The sequence below is a fragment of the Schistocerca americana genome, chromosome 6 (assembly GCF_021461395.2).
Source record: "Schistocerca americana isolate TAMUIC-IGC-003095 chromosome 6, iqSchAmer2.1, whole genome shotgun sequence".
Classification (NCBI taxonomy): domain Eukaryota; kingdom Metazoa; phylum Arthropoda; class Insecta; order Orthoptera; family Acrididae; genus Schistocerca; species Schistocerca americana.
In genome coordinates, this window is record NC_060124.1 from 78,892,668 (window position 1) to 78,913,592 (window position 20,925).

The 20,925-nt window shown below is 45.9% G+C and overlaps 1 protein-coding gene across 1 annotated transcript in view; it reads right to left on the minus strand.

Annotated features, from left to right (window-relative positions):
• Nucleotides 1-20,925, minus strand: part of LOC124619339 (focal adhesion kinase 1) — a 749,959-nt gene that overhangs the window by 593,396 nt on the left and 135,638 nt on the right. Inside the window, exon 3 of the mRNA XM_047145654.1 lies at nucleotides 12,635-12,701. The gene's annotated coding sequence lies outside the window, so the exon portion shown is untranslated. The remainder of the gene's footprint in view (nucleotides 1-12,634; nucleotides 12,702-20,925) is intronic.

Genomic DNA, 20,925 nt, shown 5'->3' on the forward strand with positions numbered 1-20,925 from the left:
GATAACCTGACGCACCACTGAATATTTCAGTGGTTGTGTGTACCTGGCGTTGGATGGAACGGCATGAATGTGTGTTTGCAAGCTATGAAATGCAAGAAGAAACATTTCCGACATCTTATGCTGTTTTACTATCTTAAGTGGAAAACCGCCTCACAATGACGGCAGCAGATTTGTGCTGTTTACGGGGACGATGCAATAACGGCTCGAGCATATCAAAAGCGATTCAGTAGATTTCGAGCTGAGAATTTCTCCCTAACAGACTGGTTAGGTTAGGTTATCTCGATTTGGACGGCCAACGGCTACAGACGTGGAACGTCTTAACGACATGAGAATCAGCAAACCACGAATGACAACGTGGGTGTTGGCACTGGAGATCCCTGTCGCTCGTGCTACTGTAGCCAGGAATTTGAAGAAACTGGGTTACGTGAACATTCGCGATGTGTGGGTTCCTCATGAAGTGAGTGAAGCGAATTTGATTCGGCCTGTGTCCATCTGTGATTCCTTATTGAGAAGCCTTCAGAATGCTCCTTTTCTGGAACGGCTGGTACTTGAAGAGGAGAAGAGGAGCGTGTACAACAACGCCCGGAAGAGTAAATCGTTGCGCAAGGCAGATCAGCCACCACTACCGGTTCCTAAACTATAACAAAGTCCGAGAAAGGTTCTGCTATGAGTCTGATGGGATTGCAAAGGCGTCCTGTATTACCAGCTTCATTCGAATGAGACCATCACTTCCGAGAAATACTGTTCGCAGTTGGGCCCCCTCGTGGTAGCCACTGATGAGAAACGACCGGATTTGGAACACGATACCGTCTTTGACAAAAAAAAAATGTTCAAATGTGTGTGAAATCTTATGGGACTTAACTGCTAAGGTCATCAGTCCCTAAGCTTACACACTACTTAACCTAAATTATCCTAAGGACAAACACACACACCCATGCCCAAGGGAGGACTCGGTCCTCCGCCGGGATCCGTCTTTCACCATGACAACGCCAGACCTCATACTTATATGATGACCGGGCAAAAGCTTTGTTCTTTTGAATAGAATGTGTTGCCCCAACCGTCGATTCGCCAGACTTTCAGCTACTCCATTCCCTGCAGAGTTTCCTGAAAGGCAAACGCCTCATCTCGTAGGAGGACTGGAGACTGAACCTCGAAGACTTCATCAACCTGAAAGCCCCACATTATGCAAGAATGGCATTTATATGCTTCCAGAGAAATAGCAATACACTATCGACAATAATGGTGTTTACTGCAGGAAATAAATAGTTTACAAAACCGATCCGCCGTATTTAGTTACATCGTGCACGACCTCGTGTGTGAATGGTGTAAACATACAGGCCAGCAACCTTTCTGTCGTAGTTGTGTTGCGGGGAGATGTGTTCCCAGGCGTTCTTTGTGACTGCACTGTAACGAAAAGCGAAGGAACTTACGAGACAACCCAATATTATCCACTCAGTTCCCTCTTCAAGTGCCATAAGTTTGTAAGGGGAAAAGCGAAGCAACTTACGAGACAACCCAATATTATCCACTCAGTTCCCTCTTCAAGTGCAACAAGTTTGTAAGGGGAATTTTAGAGCACCCTGTATATAATACATAATTAAGTTTGTACGGAATCCTCGATGCGTATTCTCTCTTTATCTGCTGACACTATTAAGGTGATGACCGGCTGGTGGAAACGTGCGCGCGCACGCGCGCGTGTGTGTGTCTGTGTGTGTGTGTGTGTGTGTGTGTGTGTCAGAGAGCGAGAGATGGGGGCGAGGGTAGGACGGGGATTTTGTGATAACTGTGTGACTACTGTATTGTACGCAGCGACACTGCCGCAGGGGTGTGAGGTCCCTGCCCTGTCGTGGCTGCCTCCTCAGAGTCCGAAGTGATGCAGTGAGCCGTGGTGGGGGAGGAGAAGAGGGTTTGGCTGGCAACCGGCGAGATGGGTTGTGGGTGGTGGCTGGCAAGGGCGCGCCTCCCCCTACCCCCTGCGCCGACGCCACGGTCTGGTCGTCGGCAAGACGAGCCGAGAGGCAACGTCAGTCAACCTGCCAGGAAGGTGAACCCCAGCCAGCCCACTTGTACCAGGGGGAAGGGGTGGCTGTGTCTCACACTACTGCCCAGGCAAAGCGCCAACTAAACGTAAATATCAGAGAAAATTACAGCGGCCACGGAACGTGCTCCGGCAGCTCCGACTATAGGGCACAGCAATAATGGGGAGCAGAAGCTTGGCTCGCTAGTCTGCCGTTGGGAAGCAAGGTCGCACGGTCTATCCGTACATCTCACCTGTGTGGGGAAACAGCTGACGAAAGCTGAAAGGCTGGCTCTGAGCACTATGGGACTCAACTGCTGAGGTCATTAGTCCCCTAGAACTTAGAACTAGTTAAACCTAACTAACCTAAGGACATCACAAACATCCATGCCCGAGGCAGGATTCGAACCTGCGACCGTAGCGGTCTTGCGGTTCCAGACTGCAGCGCCTTTAACCGCACGGCCACTTCGGCCGGCAGCTGAAAGGAGAAAGGAGTATATAGAAGGCCTATACAAGAGAGACGAACTTGAAGACAATATACGAGGGCTATTCGGAAAGTAAGGTCAGATATGTCGCAAAGCAGAAACGACAGTGAAACTCCCATGAAGCTTTGCACAGGGGTGTTGAGCAGCAGTGTGTAATACGACCGTAGATAGCGTACGTTGCTCTTCTCGGTTCTGAGGGCGCAGTTAACGCTTAAAGACGCCAGCAAAATAGTTTCTCCCGCCATGTGTGGGTGCCTGACATGACATTTCGACTGACTGCACGCAATCTCACATAGCGTAAATGTCATGCATTTCCTTCTTCATTACAGTTCTCGGCCGTACACTAAAGGGACAAAGAGGACGCTACGGTTATGAAGACAACATTTTGGAACAGACAACCAATTGCACACCAGCGCAGGGAATAGTCGGAAAGCACAGGAGGCTGCCTTCTAGGACGAGGGTATCGGAAAGTTGGTACTGCGCTACGACAGATCTCAAAGTCGGAGCGGCTAGTACGTAGAGAAGTAGCTGGAAGGTATAGCTAACTGGTGCAAATAAAACAGTTTTGATTTTCACTGCGAATTTCCATATGGCGACCGATCGTTCCTTAGTTTACTAAAAGCCTTCGTTATGGAAAAGGAAGAGAAAGTAGATAAAGATCATATGGGTAATATCTTACTGCAAGAAGAATATGACAGAGTTCTGAAAGATCAAAGTCGAAACAGGAACCCTGGAGCAGACGACATTTCGTCAAAACTAGCCTTGGGAGGGCCAGCCATGACAGAACTCTGGTGTGCAAGATGTATGAGACAAACGAAATACCGAGCGAGGTGGCGCAGTGGTTAGACACTGGACTCGCATTCGGGAGGACGACGGTTCAATCCCGCGTCCGACCATCCTGATTTAGGTTTTCCGTGATTTCCCTAAATCGCTCCAGGCAAATGCCGGGATGGTTCCTTTCAAAGGGCACGGCCGACTTCCTTCCTCGTCCTTCCCTAATCCGATGAGACCGATGACCTCGCTGTCTGGTCTCCTTCCCCGAAACAACCAACCAACAAACGAAATACCTTAAGGCTTTAAAAAGAACATAGTAACTGCAATTCCAAAGAGAGCAGGTGCTGATATATGTTAACATTACTGACCTGTCAGTTTAATAAGTAATGGTTTCAAAATAGTTACACGATTTTTTTTACAGAGGAATGGATAACTGCTAGAAGCCGATTTCGGGAAAGAATAGTTTAGATTCCGGAGAAATTTAGGAACACATGAGATAATAGTAACCATACAACTTCCCTTAGGAGATAGGTTAAGGAAAAGTTAATCTACGTTTACAACCTTTGCATACTTACACAGACCTTTTGACAATGGTGACTGGAATTCTCTCTTTGAAATTCTAAAGGTAGCACGAGTAAAATACAAGAAGCGAAATGTTGTTTGTAACTTGAACAGAAATTAGCCAGACGTTATAAGAGTCGAGCGGCATTAAAGGGAAGGGAGCGATTCCACCTCGACAAGCTGCTGTCGAGTATTCCAGTAACACAGGCGAGAGCAACACCTCGCGTTACAGAATGCTGTTAGACTCCAATCGGCAGCAGTCGGCAACTGAATGAGAACATTATTTTTGTTTTTTGTCGTTCTCTTGTGCCTTTGTCCCGGACTGGCGCTGGCTCGGCATGGTTATTAATGATGCATAGTTCATAGGGGGGGGGGGGGGGTGCTCTGACGTCCTTCCTATCACCTTTGCGTTATCCTGCGGTACGGAATACGTGGAGTCCAACTGTCTGCTTGTACTACATGAAATGTATTTGCAGTTGCGAATGTGGACAACTATCAACTATACAATGGAAAGAAAATGAAAATATGTGCCTGACCGCGACTCCAACCCAGATCTCCCGCTTAACGCGAGCGATCGTCTTATCATTAGGCTATCCGAGCACGACTCATGGGCAAACCCAAACTTACATATGTCGTCAGCCATATGTGTACAATCTCCTCTGAATTTATTACGTATATTCCCGTATAGGGGTGATATTTTAATCGAAAGTCGTTGCCCGGTGTCGGAGTTTAAATAAGATATCGCAGTGCCTGTGTTGCTCAGAAGTACGATTCAACGTTCCTTCGGATATGCATGCATGTCCGAAGGAACCTGTAACACCCACTAGTATCTGGGCGGGCAGAATGAGAACATTATTATTTATGCAAATATCAAATTTGTATGTGAAAATACAGGTTAATTCTAACAGTAATGTAGAAACAGCAACCGGCCACTGTTAAGAATTCTATTTATTGTGAATAAATAACGGTATTTATGCTTGCTTTATTGAAATCGATAATCTTCAGGTATAAGGGGCAGTCAAATGAAAACACAGGTCACAGCATACAGTCCGTGCGACAGGTGGCCCCACTGTTGTTACATTTCGAAGCTGTCACTGCTGTGGTGTGGAAATGGCATAGTGCCACATGACAGGTGCAAACAGTTGTCGGATTATGACCTTGGTTCTTGGTGGACGGGCCTAGCGTATTCATCCAGCTGCCATAGTATCGTACGGCTAGCGCCTATGATTCGACGATGCTTCAGGCAGCCGTGTAGCAGATGTGACCTGCATTTCTCGTCCGCTTGCTACACTAACTACAGCGATGATATGGAAACAAATTCCTCGGGCCTGGAACCATAATCGGACGAAGGCTACGCTTCAATGGTTTGCTTGGGAAACACTGCAAAATCCTCCGTACAAAAAAATGGTTCAAATGGCTCTGAGCACTATGGGACTTAACATCTGAGGTCATAAATCCACTAGAGCTTAGAACTACTGAAACCTAACTAACCTAAGGACATCACACACATCCACGCCCGAGGCAGGATTCGAACCTGCGACCGTAGCGGTCGCACGGTTCCAGGCTATAGCGCCACCCTGGCCGGCTCCTCCGTACAGCCCGGATCTTTCACTGAGTGGTGTTCTCGTCTCTGGCGACCTGAAGGAGGACATGGGTGGACGTCGGATGAGAGAATGCAAGAGAAGTTGTGGATCCGTCAGCCGCTGATCGCGTTCTGTTCTCACAGTGGAATAAATGTCTTAACACGTGTGATAATTACTTCTGAATGGAACCAATCTACCGTCCTATTGTGGCGGATGCTCGGTTTTCAAATGACTGCCCCTCATAGACTGTGAATCCCAGAAACTAACTTGGGAAACGGAAGCAGCTTTGCTTAATTTACATAAAACCGTAATCTTCAATAGTGTAGGAAACGACGTGAAGTCCTACACTGTAGACGGAGTCTCGGTAGTCGTGTACCCGAAGCGAGAATTTTGTGCGACTGCAGCGGGATACATGGGTGAAGTGATGCCTCGAGGCAGCCAGAAACATGTCTAGGATCTCGGAAGCGTGTTCGCTCCATTTTGCTTCTCTGGAGCAGAATTGTCGATTCCAGGAAGTTCTCTGTGTCGACGATTGGTGCGCAAACAAGTTCTTCACGTCCGCGTACACCGCCATTACTCTACCACGCAAACATAGGGGTTACACACGTCTGGTGTGAGACGTTCCCTGGGGGGGTCCACCGGGGGCCGAACCGCACAATAACCCTGGGTTCGGTATGGGGCGGCGGAGGGGTGAAGTGGACTGCGGTAGTCGTCCTGGGGTTGTGGACCACTGCGGCTGCGGCGGGGACTGAGCCCCTTTGTCGTTTCTAGGTCCTTGGTTAACATACAATACAATAAATGGCGAAGGTACTTGTCAGTTTTGCAGTGTTAGTAGTTGACTCCGTTACTGAGGCGGGTGGCCGTACAGAAGCAATGTAGCCGACCTGCTGAAAGATCAGGGCTGGGTTCGCAGGAGCGCAATGTTGGCGGGACGGCAGGTGTGCGGTAAGCGGACGCGCAGTGCCGGCGCGCGGCACGGGGCGGGTCGCGAACTGCACCGTGGCCGCCTGCCAGCCGCTTCGCCCACGGCGGGGCGGAAACTGCGCAGAGACTGCTGTGTACGCGAGGGTCAGCTGGGCGGGAAGGTGACGCCGGTGTTGCGACATACGCGGCTAAGCGTTAGGCAGTCAATAAATGTGGTGGCCAGCCAACAGCAGGCAGTGTGACGCCCTGTCCTCACACGACGTGTCCTCGAGGTACAGAGAAAATACACACTGCAATTTTTACTCGTGGGGCCGAGAAATGTGCAGGAACTGTCACCTACAACTAGGTGTCGCCACCAATCGCACACCTCCGCACGCGAGGTGAGAAAGCTTGCAGCAGTGTTGAGGGATCGGTCCTGGTGCAGCGAACGGCGGCTGTGGCGCGGGTAGGCAGCCAGGTGTGAGGCGGCAGCGGCAGGTGCCTGGGCTGGGCTGGGCTGGGCTGGGTGCACTCAGCGCGATGAGGCCACGACCCAGACAGCCAGCGCCGGCGGCGCGGCCGCAGGGGAAATACACAGGCGAGCGCGAGCGCTATGTAGCAGGGCGAGCGTGTTTCTGATTAATGGCCGACGCGGGGAGGGAAGCCGTCTTGCTCGCACCTGGCGGCCGCCACTGCCATCACGGCTTCCCAGCCGCGGCAGATATAATGACGCCGAGGCTGGCGGAACGCGGCAGCCAGGTAGCTGCGGCGCTGTCTCGCTGTCTGGACCAGCGTCTGCCTCAAGCGGCTCTAGCACTGCGAGGTTAGCAATATGTACATAAACACTCTCAAGTTTAACACCGAAGCATGGCGCTACGTCTCTATATAAAAATTAAAAAAAGTCGCCCGAACAGGTCATGAAGGCCCAACGGTACCGACCGGCCGCCGTGTCATCCTCAGCCCATAGGCGTCACTGGATGCGGAGATGGAGGGATATCTGGTCAGCACTTCGCTCTCCCGGCTGTATATCAGTTTACGAAACCGGAGCCGCTACTTCTTAATCAAGTACCTCCTCAGCTCGCCTCACTAGTTCTCAGTGCACTCCGCTTGCCAACCGCGCTCGGCAGACCGGATGGTGACCCATCCAAGTGCTGGCCCAGCCCGACATCCTTTAACTTCGGTGGGCTGACGGGAACCGGTGTTACCACTGCGAAAGGGCCTTGGCCTACGTTCTTATCACCCATGTGGTTGTTAAGGATTGACGTATGAGAAAACAGACAGGTATCTATAAGCAAGCCCGCCCGGTTGGCCGTGTGGTCTAACGCATGGCTTTACGGGCGGGAAGGAGCGCCTGGTCCCCGGTACGAATCCGCCCGGCGGATATGTGTCGAGGTTCGGTGAGCCGGCCGGCCAGTCTGTGGATGCTTTTTAGGCGGTTTTCCATCTGCCTCGGCGAATGCGGGCTGGTTCCTCTTATTCCGCCTCAGTTACACCATGTTGGCGATTGCTGCGCAAACAAGTTCTCCACGTACGCGTACATCACCATTACTCTACCATGCAAACATAGGGGTTGTGTGAGACGTTCCCTGGGGGGGGGGGGGGGGGGGGGGGGGTCCACCGGGGGCCCAAAGAGCACAATAACCCTGGGTTCGGTGTGGGGCGGCGGAGGGGTGGACTGCGGTAGTAGTCGTGGGGTTGCGGACTACTGCGGCTACGGCGGGGACGGAGCCTCTCCGTCGTTTTTAGGTCTCCGGTTAACTTGACTTTTACTGTTTGAGAGATGACTGAACTGAACTTTACCCATGCTGTTATTGTATTATTCGCCATAACTTGGTTTATTTATTCAATTTTTTTGTTAAATAATTGGATCAGGACGTTGCTGGATACTTGAAGAACATACTGTCACATGAAGAACATTTTCTCAAAGGTTACATTATTTACAACTTTCAAAATGCAGTAGGTTTATTCTTATTAACCAAATAAACAAATATGTCCTGGTTTTTCAACTTCAGACTTGGAACTCTTCCAACATTTTTTTAAATTTATGGTTATGATACATAGCAAGTTTTATTTCACAAAAAATATTTGACAGTAATGCTCCTTGAAAAATTTAGTACCACAGGAAATTGTGTTATAGTACGTACGAAGTCTGTAGTGAATTTCACGTTTTTATCTGTAATTATTCAGGCGAAAAATGTTCCTAATGTACTGAAAAATGAAAGTGGCTAGAAAACAGAAAGAAGATTTTATTAGCATTCAGGACAGAAACAAGTACTTTGATGTCGACCATAACGATACATGTGGTCTTTTTGTTCTTCATCTAGCTGTTTTCTTCTAGTACGATCCTTCTGGCGTGCTCTTTTAGCAATGTTCATCATCGTATTTCAAAACTAGCAATACGCAAATCATCAGTCTTCTTGAGTAGGTTCATCACGTGAGAAATTTTAACAGTAGTGGATGACCAAAATTTCTTTGCCTGTCTCTTCTAAATGAAGCCGTTAAAACTTTCTTTCGAGTATTGCGTTTCAAGATGCATGCTTTTCTTTAGTAAATTGCAATTAATCACATCCTAAATTGGTTCACAGACTACTACACTGTACAGATGTCTTCTCTGCTAGCAGGAAATAATAAAATATCGCATGCAAGAACAGAGTCGTGCAAAAAAGGGGGCGTTATACTGTGCACTGATTGAAAAAGAATGGCTTTTACGTCATTTGTAGCACGATTAAACTCTGAAAACTGGAGACAACATTTCTAACACGCTACAGAACTATCTGGCGACAGCAAAAGTTTCAATATTTTTGACCAATTTGACACACATCCCCCCATGACATTACTTCACTCTGCTTCCCGCGCATCTTAAAGCACGCCCTTCCGCGTACAATTATACTAGAGAGTACATCAATTATGCCGCACTGCAGCGCTTTGCATTTAACACACAGCTGCTCCATCCTTCCAGCCGGCTACTGAGATTCGCGCAAACCGAGGATCAGCCCCGCACGGAAGCGCAGCGAGAACTTTTTTTTAATAAAAAAAATATTTACAGATTGCTAAAGAATAGTGCGACCTGAGGCACAAGGCCGCACACGACGGTAGTTAGTTATTTTGTGGTTATATGTTCCATTAAGCATTTGAACGATTCTTTAATCGAAATTACGTGAAACGAGTTACGTTACAGGATATGTATACGTGATTAATGTTAATATAAATGAACATATTTTTAGTCTTACTGATACAGCTACACTTAAAACAGTTTGAAGAACTAACATTTTCAAATGTTTAACACAGAAGCTGCTTTTTATTTACTGGCAGACTAGTTTCGGCTGTTGCCTATTTTCGCAAACTACGTATTTTTATTTAGGATGTGCTTGTTGTGGACAGTTCTTTTTATGTCATCTTAGTAATGTATCTCAGAAGTTCGTTATCCAGCATGATGGGTCACGCTGGCTTATTTATACAAAATACGTGGCTTGCGAAAATGGGCAAAGCCCTAAACTATTGAGTCAGTAAATAAATAGGACCTTTGGCGTTGAACATTTAAGTATGTCTCCTCTTCAATATTTCAGAGTTGCAAGACGCGGCGTTTTGAAAACTTTCGCTGTCAAAAACTAGTTTTTTTACAGCCTACCCACTTTTTAAATAAATAAATCAAAATCCGCTCGTGAAATAGGAGGAGTTGTCCAGAAGAAATGATTTTACGTTGGATTTAAAACTTGCTTTGCTACCTGTCAGACATTTTATGTTATTGGCCGAATAATCAAAAAATTTTTGTTGCTGCATACTGAACTCCTTTTTGGGCCAACGACAGCTGTAATGATGGGTAATAAAGGTCATTTACTACTCTAGTATTCTAGGTACGGACGTCACTTTTCTTCTCAAACTGTGATGGTTTATTTATGACGAATTTCAGTGATGAATATCTGCACTGTAATGTTGGAGTTAACAATCGCAACCTATCGAAGACGTATGCACGCGACGACCTGACCATGCTATGGGGCTCACATTGCTCAAAGCTTTATATCAACATCTTCACACTGTTGTCACAGACAAAATTATAAGTCAAAATGCTTTCGCTGATGGATGGACAGATGCACTCAGACACCAAGTTACTAATTTCATTGTCGCCACACAAGAACCAATTTCCTTTTCGTCCTGGTGAGTACAGAGAAACAGCAAAATTAAGGATATAAAATACATATGGGGTAACACTGAACGATGTGCGACTCTGCAAGGGGCGTTCAATAAGTAATGCAACACATTGTTTTTCTCCGCCAATTTCTGTTGAAAAAATGCAGAGTTTGTTGTGGGACATCATGGAATATTCCCAATTCAGTCCCTATAGAAAAAAGTAAGTAAACAGCTTATTATTTCAAAACATTTCGCCACAGCTCTTAATACGTTTATCCTAATATGAGAGAAGACGGGCAATTCCTTCATGGAAAAATGTTGGCGGTTCCCTACAGAAACATGTTTTTTTTTTTACTTTCATTCCAATTGATCCGTAGTGAGGAGGTCCTCCAGGATGTAGAAAATGTCAGAAAAACAATAATACATGACACAAATTTACAACTGAAACAAATAAGCTAATGTACCTTCCACAGGTCCCAAGTGGAATGATCGTCATTTTTTTAATGAGCACTATATGAAAGAATCATTTTATAAACACTAATGCACTGAATTTAAAATAAAAAAGGTTTTTTTATTTATAAGGTAATAAACATGTAATAGAACTACTATAATACTTATTTACAATGGACACATTACTGCACTGAAATGGTGCGGAAGTTAGACTGTACACACACACACACACACACACACACACACACACACACACACACACACACTTATTTACAATGAACACATTACTACACTGAAATTGTGCAGAAGTTAATATACACAAATCACTTGGTTGTAATGAGAAATTCATCACTGAAGTAGAAAGAGTTGGCCACCAATAAATCCTTTAGGCTTCTAAACTGAATTTCATTGGTTGTTAAGTTTTTTATGGTCGCTGGCAAGTTATTGAAAATGTGTGTTCCTGAATAATGCACATCTTTTCGTACAAGAGCAAGTGACTTTAAATCCTTGTGAAGATTATTCTTATTTCTAGTATTGATTCCATGAATTGAGCTGTTGGTTTGAAAAAGTACCCAGACTTCGTCTGAAGCAAACTGACGGCCGCGAATGTCTTTCCTCAGGTCTCCAAAAATATGAAAATCCCATGGGGAGAGATCGGGATTGTATGAAGAACGTGTACGGGCTTCCAAGCAAAACTTCCGCAGCGTGGTCAAAACAACATTGGCATCACGTGGGCAGACACTACCCTGCAAACAGAGTGATGCTGTCCGTGAACACGCCTGGACGTTTGGATTTGATGGTGTGCTTCAATAAACGCACAGCGGTATGTGGACACTTTGCAAAAACTGAAGCGCGCCAGAGAGTCCAAACACCCGGTAATGTTGACGGTCGGCACCATTCTGTTTCAGGATAATGCCTGCGGACAGACTGCCGAGGCTGTTTAGACTACGCTGCAAAAATTCCGCTGGGAAGCCCTTACATGCCCTCCATACAGTCCAGATCTCTCCCTATGCAAATTCCATATTTATGGAGCTCTGAAGAAAGACAACGTGGAGGTAGGTTTGCTCCGTAGCAAGAGGAAGAGACAAGCGCAAACATTTTCCCATGAAGGCATCGACCGCCTTATCTAACAGTGGGATAGATGGACGAGTATTAACTGTTACGGCGATTACTTTTGAAATAATAAACAGTTTACTCACTTTTTGCATCTGTCTAGTTTTTACTGGCTTGCCCCTTAGATATACACCTTACCTGGCGATACCTGTCGTTGTATATCTTTTTTTCTCGCATAAGAGCCGAAAACAAATTTTGGCTGTATGTGTAATGGAAGTAATGAGCTCTTGTTTATGAGCTATTACCGAAGCTAGTACACGGCTATACACGTAATGAATGACGTTAACGGCAACATTTATCGACAAAGTGCACAGGCTGCTGATCAGTGCGAACATGAGGGGGCGCCGTTCTATAAGCTGCATCCCTTTGCCACAGCATAAGCAGGAATAGACGCCGGAAAAACTCACGACCTCTCACCGCCCTCTTTAACGTGTAGACATACGCACAACACCGCCTTTCCAAATTTCTTGAAATAAACGTAACTGTTCCCAGAGCGACACAAACTTCTCCGACGTTAAAAACTTTGCGTTATACTACCGTGATCACATCACAGGCGTCATCAAACAAGCAAAAGGCTCTTTGGTGGCCATAAGGCGTGCAGTCAACCCATCTTAACTCACCCGCGGGAACGCCGGCTGCAATCCTACTGCTGCTCGGGCGAAGACTGCGAAACCATCGGCAGGACACCTGCAACACACGACAGAGCTGTCAGCACTATTCCCTCCTGACACAGTCAAAACAATCACACAATAATTTCTTTTACTTCCGGTAATGATCACAAAACTTCTGGTCCGTAAGACTACCGGTTTCAGTCAGCAATAACCATCTTCAGGTCTGCAGCAAAAACATGGGAAATGAATTAAAACTTTGTGGGCAGAGTACATCTTAAAACGATAAAATATACCGTAATGAAAAATTTTTACTTTGACGGGTGTACAAACTATAACGAGGCATAGCTGTTTGATAATAGGGGTTGGGTTGTTTGGAGGAGGAGACCAGACAGCGAGGTCATCGGTCTCCTCGGATTAGGGAAGGACGGGGAAGGAAGTCGGCCGTACACCTTCAAAGGAACCATCCCGGCATTTGCCTGGAGCGATTTAGGAAAATCACGGAAAACCTAAATCAGGGCGGCCGGACGCGGGATTGAACCGTCGTCCTCCCCTGCTAAATGTGTAAGTTATTAGTGCTAAAATGTAATAATGAAAAATACAAATTAAATTTAAAACTGTTAAAAGGAAATAGTTAAGAGATAATATGTGATTCTGGGACGCTCTTGCAGATATTTTAGATAAAAATAATAACATACACCAGAACAAGCGTAATAAGTTAATAATATACAGAGATAATAATATAAAGTTCATACAATACCTAGGGAAATAAGCGAAAAGGATGAAAACATAAGGCTAAAGTCCTCTACTCTTCGTTTATTGCGTTTTGTACAATTTTATAATTGAAGAATATGTGTACACTCATAATAACGACATTTAACGAGCTTGCGGAGCAAACTTATGTTGTGAAACTTCCTGGCAGATTAAAACTGTGCCGAACCGAGACTCTAACTCGGCACCTTTGGTTTTCGCGGGCAGCGCCTGCTTCCCCAGGATGTGGCAAAGCCATGTCTCCGCAATATCCTTTCTTCCAGGAGTGCTAGTTCTGCAAGGTTCGCAGGAGAGCTTCTGTGAAGTTTGGAAGATAGGAGACGAGGTACTGGCGGAATTAGAGCTGTGAGGACAGGTCGTAAGTATTGCTTGGGTAGCTCAGTTGGTTTGCCGCCACAGTAGTTCAGCGTGTTCGGTCAGAGAGCTGGTTGGCCACTAAAAAAAAAAAAGACCGAACTGAGTGGAAGGATCAACAAACGAACTTTAACGGATATCATGTGACGTCCGCAACGACCAAACACAACGATAAAAAAAAAGAAACAAAAGTTGGTAGAGCACTTGCCCGCGAAAGACAAAGGTCCCGAGTTCGAGTCTCGGTCCGGCACGCAGTTTTAATCTGCCAGAAGTTTCATATCAGCGCACACTCCGCTGCAGAGTGAAAATTTCATTCGGGAAACGTGTGTTGTGGCTACTGTACTGCAGTCCGTTATGAACAGTAGCGCTACTGATACTATGATGTGACTCCGCCGGCACTGTGGCCCAATTTACAGCGTAATTTAAATACGTGCGACGATGCTAAGCTGATTTTGCGCATGTTTCGTGTACACATACATGAAAAAAAAGGTTCAAATGGCTCTGAGCACTATGGGACTCAACTGCTGAGGTCATTAGTCCCCTATAACTTAGAACTAGTTAAACCTAACTAACTTAAGGACATCACAAACATCCATGCCCGAGGCAGGATTCGAACCTGCGACCGTAGCGGTCTTGCGGTTCCAGACTGCAGCGCCTTTAACCACACATACATGAAAGTAATATTTTTTTTTTCTTACGGTATACATAGTTGTAATTCGTTTCTCAAGTTTTGCTGCAGATCTGATGATCGCTTTGTGTACCGAAACCGGTGGTCAAAGGAGCAAAAGCTCTGTGATAACTGGCGGGAATAAAAAATGTTAGACACTTCCCAGATCACTGTTTTACTCCGCGACCATGTCGCAACTTACGGAAACAATCACACATATAGGAAAATTTTAGCTGTGAGGTCTGCACGCAGCACTTCCATCATCAGGACACAACAGCCGCCCACTAATGCCAGGAGCTTTGTGTTACAGAGTGAATCGAAACTCCGCTGAAAAAGTTTCGGACGTTCATTAGGGCTACCTTCGGAGTATTTTGATACAAAAGGCCCTTGGCGCTCGGTGTGTAATATTATTGGATTTGAGCTAATTTGCATGTGAGATATTTGACATTAAAGAAAAGGACAGCCAACGAGCTGTAGTTCGTAAAGATGCTAAGCATCACAGCGCGAGAGTAAAGAGATGAAATATTTTTTTTGATGTGCGCCTATACCAAAATGCGCGTCCAGCGTTCAAATACTCTAAATAAACACTTTGACCCGCTGGGCGCAGATATTTAAAATCATTGCCGCAGCGCTTGATAGCAAGAAGCTTCGAAACAGAAGAAAGAACAATCTATTTTTTGTTAAGAAATATTCTAGAGACTTCATTATCAAATGGTTCAAATGGCTCTGAGCACTATGGGACTTAACTTCTGAGGTCATCAGTCCCCTAGAACTTAGAACTACTTAAACCTAACTAACTTAAGGACATCACACACATCCATGCCCGAGGCAGGATACGAACCTGCGACCGCAGCGGTCGCGTGGTTCCAGACTGTAACGCCTAGAACCACTCCGCCACTCCGGCCGGTACCTCATTATCCCTTGTACTTTTGGTCGCCGACATATTAAGACGTACTACATAGCATTGCTACAAGTTGTTTTCTTATTTTGTGTAAAACTATCAGAAACGACGAAAAAAACATTTCGGTTGCTCGGATGTGGATACAATGTACTTATGCACACGCAAGGATATTTAATTTTAAGAAGGAACGGACTGACAAAGCAGCGATTATTGGACTGCGCCATTTTCATAAGAAATATCAGATGTAAGACATGCATTTATTGTGTATTTGTCACTGTGTAGAAGTTTAAAGCAAATTTGTTCAAAATATATTAATATTTTACGATGCAGTAATTTTCTTCTTATTCCTTCCTTTCACTAACTAAAAATGATGTTCAAATTGTATATGAGCTTTGTTACTGGTTCGCTCTTTATCGCAGTGTGTCGATTGTATTTGGGAGACCACTAATATGTTCAACTTCCTATCTGTTAATCTTTCTCTTACGAAATTCCACTAATTTGCTTTCATTTCCATTTTTATATTCAGATAGGTCCCTTAGGTATTTTCATCGAAGATTCTGATTGCGTGAAGGCAATCCCTGTCAAAAGGTCAATTATTCGCGTAATCAATCCGTACGTCTCCTGAACACATTTGAGAATCGATGCATCGGTGATCAATTAATAATCTATCTCTTTTCATGTCGTACTAAAAAACGGCCACACAGGATAGCCGTTAAGTACGCAATCTAGCGTTAGGTTGCATTTTGTCACTAAATATTACCAAACAACAGTTACAGCATCACTATTATTAATAAGCAAGTTCCTAACGCCAGAGGTGGATCGTTGCAGAGTAGTAATGTAATAGTCATTTATTCGATTTGTTAATCCAGGTACTTTCGAATCTGTGAAAATACCTGCGTAACAAAGAAAAATCCTATTTAATAGTCAATTACCAAAATGTAGAACACAAAACAACGTAATGCAAAACCAATTCTGATGTGGTTTACCGTTACTGTAGGAATAGCGAAGCATAGAGTAGTTGCGCCGCTTTTCCACTGCAACCAGTAAATTCACAAACGAGGCGCACATCACCCAACCCTTCATCAGTAAATCTATCTATACTGCTGCGTATCGCTGTTAAAAGTACAGCCAACACCGCAGGAAGATGCAAACCCAAGACCGAACGGAGCAATACGGCGAAGGGTCAAGTGAGCATTACCGTTATCAACAACGAGAACAGCCAGTGAACGTTTCCAAACAAGACACGCAGCGTCACCGTCGACCACGATACTATTGCACCTGGTAGTGAGGGCGCTTCGTTCGGCTTATCGATAGTTCACGTCGTGATGTTTCACGAGGACACGCTCAACCACTTGATTGTGTATGCACAGCTGTCGTGAAATCATTCAACGTGCGATGCGTTTTTCTTAGTCACCACTGCACTTGTTTACTGTATCGTCACTACGTGATTCGGACGACGGTCTCGAGAAGCCAATGGCTACAGTATCGTGGTCGGATAATACACCGTCGACACACGCACTGTTTTGCATATATTTCAGAGCAATACATTTACAAGTAGAGGTTAGAAGTCAAACTAAATGCAATTACTTTGTAACAAACGACCGGAAATGACGGGTCCCTTGTACCAAAATAGTCAGAAAATATCCTGAACAGTCTCCATAGTTTATTTGGTGCAGTTGTCGTCGAGCCCGCATGAGTTATTTGTACGTTTCACGGAGGATATTTGTGTGTGTGTGTGTGTGTGTGTGTGTGTGTGTGTGTGTGTGTGTGTGTGTGTGTGTGTGTGTGCGCGCGCAGGATTCAGATATGAGTTTTGTGCCAGAGGCCGGCCGCGGTGGTCTAGCGGTTCTAGGCGCGCAGTCCGGAACCGCGCGACTGCTACGGTCGCAGGTTCGAATCCTGCCTCGGGCATGGATGTATGTGATGTCCTTAGGTTAGTTAGGTTTAAGTAGTTCTAAGTTCTAGGGGACTGATGACCAAAGTAGTTAAGTCCCATAGTGCTCAGAGCCATTTGAACCATTTTTTTGTGCCAGAGACCGTCGGTGCAGCCAGTGGCCGCACTCGCTACTGGTCTGACAGCAATTTCTGTATAGAAGGGTACAGGCTGCCCAAAAAATGTTCAAATGTGCGTGAAATCTTATGGGACTTAACTGCTAAGGTCATTAGTCCCTAAGCGTACACACTACTTAACCTAAATTATCCTAAGGACAAACACACACACACATGCCCGAAGGAGGACTCGAACCTCCGCCGAGACCAGCCGGGTACAGGCTGCGAGTGGGAGAAAGCACAGCAGATCACTGGCCACTTTTTAAGGAATGCAGAGACTACCAGATTCGAATTCTTTATCCTGTTCAAGCTCTTCCAGACTGCAGGAGCTCTGCGCTAGTGTCGGAGATAATAAACTTGGCGGTATTTTTTTTTTTTTTCACTGTGCAGCTAAGAACGAGATAGTAACTAATACATGATCAACCACAACATCATGACCACCGACCTACTATCGATATTAACCTGTTCAGGCGTTAGCAGCGTCACCCGGCGAGGAATGACTACTTGTCGGATACATGCACGGTGCATGTAGTATCAGTATGCGTGATGTCTGTGGGTGTAGAACGGGGAAGGCACACGACATATGTGAATTTGCCCGAGGACAGATTACGACGGCCCGGAGGTTCGGCGCTAGCATTTCGAAAACTACACGACTTGTCGGGTATTCGAGGAGTGCTACGCAGAGTGCCTTCAACACGTTGCCAAACAAAGATGAAACCACGTCCAGAAGTCGTGAGGTTGAGCGGTCACCCGTCATTACGTATGTCGGACGTCGCAGGCACGGGAGACTGGTAAAACAGGACAGGCGGAGTACTGTGGCGGAACTAACATCAGACTTTAATGCTGAGCACAGTACACGTATGTCTGAACACACAGTACACTAAACACTCCTAACAATGGGCCTCCGCAGCGAACGACACATGCATGTGCCAATAGTAACACAACGACATCGGAAACTACGAACGAAAGGGGCACGTGACCATCCGCAACGGACGTTGTCGAAGTGGCAGAGTGTTGCATGGTCTGATGAATCCCGATACCTTCTTCATCATGCCAATGGGAGGGCGCGAATTCGGTCTTCCAAGGGAACAGCTCCTTGACACCTGTACTGCGGGTCAGAGAAAACCTGGTAACGGCTCCATTATGCTCTGGGGAACCTTCTCGTGGCCATCCATGGGCCCAGTGGAATTCGTGCAAGGCACCATGAAGGGCAAATAGTATCGTACATTGGTTGCAGACCACGAGCATCCCTTGACGATGATCCTGTTTCTCGACGGTATTGGCATTTTTCAACAAGATAATATGCCATGTCACAAGGCCAGGTGTGTGATGGAGTGATTCTGGGAACACAGTAGTGAGTTCCAATTGATCTGCTAACCCCCCAACTCGCCAGATCTGAACCCGACCGAATACATCTGAGATGTGATTGAACGTGGCGTCAGCGCTCATCGCCTCCCTCCACGGAATTTACGGGAATTAGGTGACTTGTGTGTGCAGATGCGGTGCCAACTCCTCCAGCGACCTACAAACATGACAAGCCACCGGGTACGCGTGCTGCTATAAAGCCTACAGCACGCGTACGGGATAACACTCAGACTCCGGACTTAGAAAATTTCTGATTTGTAGCGTCAGCCGAGAACCGCTAGTCGTACATCGCAAACTGGGGGCTCAAGGATGCAACAGCTTTGTCTATAAAAGTAATGATTGTGTTAAGAAGACGCGACGCCGCTGTTATCCGTGCCAAAGGTCGACATACCGGCTATTGCGTAGGTGCTCATAATGTTCTGGCTGATCAGTTTACGTAGTTATTTGGTCAATACGTTCTTCGCAGTAACTACGAAATTATCTGCAAGGAAGTATTGTCCTGAAAACAGCTACTAAATATAATTCCGACCTGCCGCTTTGTCATCCTCTCCCATGTGAGGTCTGCACGCTGCTCTCCTGGCCGTTGTCAGCGTGCCAGACTTTGGAAACGCTACTTCTCACTCAAGAAAAATCCCTCAAATTGCGTAACTACGCTGATCGTGAGCACCATTCCAGACTTTCCTCCGAGGAAATATCCCTGCCAGTATTGGGAATTCAACCGAGCCCAACCCCATAGCAGCCATCTATGCTCACAACTCAGCTACGGAGACTGACTGACATGTATCTACACCATGAATAAATGAATCTTGATGGCGATGGTAGAGAATGGAGACAATGAAAACCGGGGCCGGTACACAGCCAATTCCTCTTACACAGCAGCAATGCGACAGCCAGAGTTAGGCCCACAGACGGATCACGACCAACAGTGTCATTTGCCTTCACTCCATGAAACACTGCCGACGGGTTTGGCACTAAACCTTGGACACGCAGCACAGTCTGGTGGTCTGGAGCTATGCCGCATCCCCCCTCCCCTTGCTGGCCAAGTCACGATGAAGACAATGTATTTTTCCGCCGAGATTCGAAGTGGGTATTTCCAAGTCGAGCGCTACCGGATAATACTACGTCGGCGGCATCGGCTGCGGAGGCGGGACTGCCTCATCTGAAGTATATTCGTACCGACGTGTTGATCAGACACGCTGTCGGCTTTTATTTTAATCTACATTTAGATGTATTAAGTGAGCCTATTAGGAGATTCATGAACGGAGTAAAATAGGTTGGCCAGCAAATACGATATCAGTTGTTTTACAACTTTTTGTGTTTTCTACTAACATGTTTATTTCGTTTGGGATTCTGTAGTTCCTTGATAAGAACTTTAGTTCAATTATATGAACTACTCGGACTGACTGCAAGGAGTGACGCATAATGAGATTGAAAACCTGGAGCTGCAATTAATATGGTAACCCGCGCCGTTAAGTTGCCAATATGTGATCATATCCGTAATCCACAAATCCACTCTCGCACTAGCTAACGCGAGCTACAGCTTCCTCGAGATCGTCGGTTAATTACATTTTTTTATACAGTGTAGGCGGAAAACTATGTTTAGGTACCCACCTTTATGGGAATGATGTTCAGACTGTGCACTGCAGTTTTTGGGTTGTTATCAATATTAGCATAAAGACTTATTGTTAGGCCCCAGTACTGGCACAGTGACGTAGGCTTGAGACACAAACATCGGTGTGCATTACAGTCGCAGCAATCATGGGTCTGAACAATATGAGCAGTTCTGTACTCGTAAAGCTGTTTTATCAAAACAACAGCAGTGGTGCTGGTGCTCTTCGCGAGTATCGACGCATTAAAGCAATACGGACAGGTTCTCTTTCGGCCCCGGGGTTGAAGAACAAGATTCGCAAGTACGAATTAACAGGCGATTTTGGAGAGGCCGACGACCAATTGCGCCACAAATTGTTGGAGAACTTACTTTTTACTATTGGCTGAGAATGCTGGACGTAGCGTGTGCGATCTTCAAGCAGCGCGCGAGCTGAGTCACGACAGGTTCCATGGTCCATCGTTCTAAAAGTGCTGAGAAAAATCGTGAAATGGTATCTCTAGTGCAGTTCCAGGCTGTTGTCGATGCTTATAGTCGTCACATTGAACAACATTTGTAACGCGGAACGTAAACATGGTACGCAATTAATA